Here is a 6,000-nt window from a genome sequence, read left to right as displayed (position 1 = left end):
GTTTTCACTTGACTTCAGCGCCACATCAGCAATAGCAGAACTATATAGTTGCTTAAACTATGGGAAATATAATAAAATGAAATGGCAGAAACATCAAGAACAAATCTTCAATGACTTTTGTCCTATGATTATTGGCATTAGTGAGGCTGGCAATCAAAGTCCTATGTAGTTAATAAAATCGAGTATAAATGGTACAGTATTTTTAGGAGGAAAAAAAGAATAAGGGGATGAGAATTAGTAATAATAGCAAATTAACTTATAAAAGCAATAATAATAATAATAATTTTTTTTTTTTTAAAAGAGGTAAACAGTGAGTAGACATAACTATACATAATAATATTTGTATAATTTTCAGCGAAAATTATACTATTAAATAATATTTCTACGTGAGTTTTTCCGTTATTTATTATGTATAGTTAATAATAATAATGTAACAGTAGGTTGGAGAATACCGGATATGAAGTCGAAGATAACAGAATGAAATATATGGTACAGTGCATTTACAGACCTGGCTTTCAGCTTCTGCAGATGAATCAGTGTATTGGCAAATTATCCTGATGAATATTAAGCAAGTAATCATCATGGATTGAGTAGAGGAGAAATCTCATGATAAGAATGAAGGAGAATTTATTGAGCTGTTAAGAAACATTGTTGTCACGCACCTTACGCAACATGTGATGGAAGGAACTCGGGGTCAATGAGTGTTACATTTGAAAATAGCATTAGAAGAAGGTCTCGGTTAAGAATATGAGTCTGCTAACAGATGGTGATAAAACCTTTCGAGTGATCATGTATTATGTTCCAGGAAGTAGATAACTATATAGATATTACAATCAGTACAAGTTACATGCTGAACTACAAAGATGGAAATTATGATAAGCTTTGAAGGAATACTATCAGTTTCCGTAGAGTATCAGCACTACATGGGAAGCTATCAGCATTACAGTGGCTATACGCTTCGAAACCTAGGAAAGGAGTTTCCTGGGTTCGACTCCCGTCACTGACATGAGGAGCTTAGGATCTTTCTCAGACATAGCCAAGTTATCCAGTTTTGGGCGTGGACTGCAGGTATTTTCTCCCCAGTTTATCTGGGATTTTTCATCCGCAAGCAGTCAAACCAGCTTTGAGAACATAACGCTTCTACAGACATAGAATACACCAGGCCAACTACCTTATCCTCGTATAACGGTTGCGGTTATAAGGAATTGAAACCCTCGACACCTCAAAGCTAAAAGAGGGAAATATTAAAAAAGAAAGAAAGAAATGCAGACTGTACCCTTGTATCAGTAGCTGATGAGCTTGTTCAAATCAATTGTATGTATGTAATATGCTGCAAGATATACTCAAATTAAGAAACAAAGAGAAAATCATGAAAAATCGGGATGAAAAAAAATATATATATATATATACGAAAGTCAAGTATATTATTAATATTATTATTATTATTATATGACACCTCCAGGAAGTCCAAAGACTTATCGAGGGAGGGCACATACTATACAACACTGTCACCAGCACTCAATCCACCAAAGAATTGCAACTACCTTCACATCCACATCAACGCCATCTACCGCCCACCATCTTCACTAGCATGTTCACAATCACAAACATCCATGCCCACGGCATGGATGTTTGTGATTGTGAATATATATATATATATATATATATATATATATATATATATATATATATATATATATATATATATATATATATATATATATATATATATATATATTCACAATCACAGTAAATAACAGTGGAACTGTTATTTACACTCCTCAGCGCTAAACCGCCAGAAGAAAGAGTACACAAGTTCGATTCTTCTCGCCGACCAGTAAATCACGAACAGTAAAGTATGAGAAAGTGGGTTTTTAACCCGAAAATCGGGTTTACGTCCTAAACTCAATAAAATCGACCGCAGAACGGAACCCACATTATTTCAGACATTAAATATATTGTGTTATGGTTAGAAACTACGAGATGGCGGCACTTGTTAAGCCGTCTCTCTTGACTGCATGCTGCTTAATTAATGATAATCTTGGACCAGTTATCTGTAATTAGCTACCAGTAGATATTAAACTGACCACTCGGTCTCCAAAAGTTAAATAGGACTAAAAAGTCCTCTCATGCTTCCTATGGCGATGGCTGGTTTTTTGAATATATATATATATATATATATATATATATATAAAATTAGCTAACGCCTTTTTATTTCCATACAGGGAGTAGGCGAAGCCGTTTCAGCCCTATCTAACTTCAGCCCTATATATATATATACGTGGGTGCTCTGAAAAGTTCCCGGCCTCGACCATAAATGACAACACTATCACCAAGATTTTTTTTTGTCTAAGTTGGTACATCTGTCATAAGCATCCGTGGAAAATTGCAAGTCATTCTATCAAGTAGGTTATATATATATATATATATATATATATATATATATATATATATATATATATATATATATATATATATATATGTTGGAAACCATAGTGTTGTCTGTATTTCTTCAAATGCATAAAATTGAGGATCTTGCGGTTAAAAAATTCTATCTACAAGGTTTAACTCTAAAAGAAATTCATTCGAAGTTCATAAAACTTTATCGGAACTCTTACCTTCATTTTCGACAAATAAGAAATGAACTACCAAGTATAAACACTGCCGTACTAGAACTGAAGTTGATCCACGTGAAAGACATCCAAAAAGTGTAACAACACCAGAAATCATTGATCAGTGCACAATATAGTATTGGATGACCGGTGAATCGAAGTGCTTGAAATTGCTGAGCTTATAGGCATTCAAAAGAACGTGTAGGATATATTTTGCATTAAGAATTGTAAATGAAAAAGCTTTGCGCAAAATGGGTGCCGCGGTTGCTCACTCACAGCAGATCAAAAACGCACTCGCATAAAAATCTCTGAATAGTACTTGGAGCGTTTTAACAAGAATAAAACTGATTTTATTGTACAAAGAAACCTGTGGAGAATTCATGACGAAAGAAACACAGGTAATATCATCCTGGCTGGCCGAGTGGTTAGCATATCCGCTCTCCAGCCAAAAGGCTGCGGTTCGAATCCTGCTGTGAGCATGGATATTTGTGTTGTCTGTGGAAATACCAGTGGCGGTGGTTGGCGGTAGATAGCGTTGGTGTAGTTGCGGTCAGTTGGTGGATTGGGTGGTTGAGGCAGAGTTGTAGAGCAGGTGCCCTCTCTCGTTGAGTCTTTGGACTCCCTGGAGGTGTCAAATAATAATAATAATAATAATAATAACCCCAGCAAAAAGTTTTAATGAGTAAATATTTCATCCTAAAGTATCTTAGGACATCATCGTCAGTACAGTTAATTCAAACAATACTAGGAGTAACATACAGTTAGAGCGCTTGATTACAATGGAATCCCAATATGTGTGCAGTAGCGTGTTATAGAATTAATTTAAAATATTTCTGGAGGGAAAAAAAAGATTACATTAAAATAAATAACATATATAAAAATTATTTTACACAATTTTGTATGACAATTTTTCATACTTTAGAAACAGCAAGAACGTCATTACGGTTTAGATTTGGTCTGTGACGAAGGGCTTCAACAATTTCTTCATATAAACGTTCATGTTTATATAAAGATCTATGTAGAAGTTTAGTCTTTTCCCAATGGATCCTATAGTTTGAGTTTTCAACTCTGTGTTGTGCGATGCCAGATTTATGCGATTTGATAAACCTAATGTGGTCTTGATGTTCCGAAATGCGTTTATGAACAGATCTACCTGTCTGTCCGTAGTAAGACAATTTACAGGAGCATGGAGCCTCGTACACGCAAGGTAGCATCAGAGGTGAGAGCTTGTCTTTAGGAGAAGGTAACAAGTTATAGATCTGGTTGACTGGTTTGTAGGTAATAGAAAGTGTATATTTCTTCATAATTTTTGAATGAGGTTCGGAGATGCGTTTGACTCCTGGTATGGGAATCTTATGGGCTTCTTCTTGTTTAGGTTGATGTTGGGGAAGTGAGTGATGATTTTTTGAGTTGTTTTAAGATTGTGTCATAAATTTAGCTTAAACCTTTATCCAAGTGTGAGCAAATAAAGTTTTCGCCTGAAAATATCTTCAGGACTGGGGTAAGGTAACACAACACCGGGCAACTCGTAGCAAAGGTGGACTAAGCTAACATCATTCCTATCTCAGTAGCTCCCATAATGCAAAACACATCTCCTTGTGGATATGTATAAGGTTATGCATTAAGGGAAGGCCCACTACCCAGACTAGTTTCGACCTTTATTGAGGTCTCTTCAGTGGGAGCCAGGCCCAGAAGTGGAGATACCAGGCAGAAGCAATAGGGAGGTTATCTTTACCTATAGGAGTTGACAAAAGGTGCCATCTTAAGATTGTATCCATCTAGTATGGCTGTATTTTTTATTATTTCCAATTCTTTGTTTAGAGATTCTTCAGAGGAGCAGAATCTGTGTGGTCTGGTTGCTAATGATTTGTTGATGCCAAATTTTTTGAGATGGATGATGAGCAGAAGAATTGTGAATGTAGCGGCCTGCTTCTGGATAAAATAAACCTTCTTCATCCTCGCATCAAATTTACGCTAGAAAAATAATCTCCACATGTTATCTCCTTTCTGGATTTACACATCCAAATAAAAGAAGATGGTTCCATCTCCACTTCTGTCTATGGCAAGCTGTCATTTTCAGGTCGCTACATTCACAATTCTTCTGCTCATTCACCTGCATCCACTCTGATTACTTCTGTTTTCCTGAATTTCTGCTTTCGCATGGTTGGTGAACAACGCTTTCTCTAGACTAAAATTAAGGGGGAGTCGAGATTGAACCTCGGACGTATCAATTTGCAGTCGATAACTCTACTATCGAGCTACACCGTATTAGTATTAGTAATAGTATATTGTAGTAGAGCAGAATTTTGCCAATAACTAGGCTTTCCTTTAATTTATTTCTTAGAATAAATAAATAAATAACTATAGAATTAATTATTTTTCTTTTCAATATTTAAGCAGAGTTGCAAAAATATAAGAAAAACACCAGTAGTTCCAGTCTCCCTTAACCCCAAGAGTAGTACTCTAGGTATTGTGGTACCAGGTTATGTGGAGCATAGTCTCCTAACTAAAGTATTGAAGGCAGTGAAGCGAGTTCGAGACACCTACCTCTTCACACTACTATGACTCGGTTGATCATCTGGGCAAAGATTTTCCGATTCAAGTGCTTCAATTTTGTCAGTCTCTGGAACATCTTAAATCAGTGGCTGTAACCTTTTCGAAATATTACTGTCGTTGAAAACACCGTATATTCGAGAAATATAGTGCTTTCATTTCTCTTCGCTAGGGAAACAACAGTGATGGTAAGCCAGCAGGTAAGAAAGAAATATAAGATAAGAAACTGAATGATTCACAATGGAGTATATTGAGGCCAAAGACAACGTTAAAGCAAGACTTGGGTATGTGTGGGAATGTAAATAACATAACATTAACAGACTTTTTCCAAGGAATATCCATCTTAGTTCTCAGGTGAGGTAAAGTTCAGAATGAGTGCAAGGATACTTGTGGCTAAAGGGTTTCAACTGCGTCAGCGTATGGCACATCCCAAGCAGGTGCTTGAATACCTGCTGCAGATGGATCCTTCAGTCTAGAACATCGGCTTCCCACTTCCCTATTGCAATAAGGGTAGGGACTCCTATTGAACTACTAATGGAGAAGCCAGCTATCAATAATGACAACAACAACAAGAACAAAAATAAGAATTCTCTAAAAACATCAGAGAGAATGCATTCAAACAGACTATCCTCAGGAAGGTGAAGAGTGTAAGTGTAGGCCATGCCTATTACTCTAATACCTACTTCTGCCTCAACCACATCAGCAGCTACTGAAGAACTGACAATTAATAACCGGCGAGAAATATCTTCAAAACGGGTTATCTTCCACCCAGCAAGAAACGTTCATCCAGCGCTCAACAACTTCCGAGCACAACACTCATTGTACTGTAGCCAGC

The sequence above is a fragment of the Typopeltis vanoorti genome, chromosome 14 (assembly GCF_054136105.1).
Source record: "Typopeltis vanoorti isolate ZY-2024b chromosome 14, IOZ_Tvanoo_1.0, whole genome shotgun sequence".
NCBI lineage: Eukaryota > Metazoa > Arthropoda > Arachnida > Uropygi > Thelyphonidae > Typopeltis > Typopeltis vanoorti.
This window is presented reverse-complemented; position numbering follows the sequence as displayed.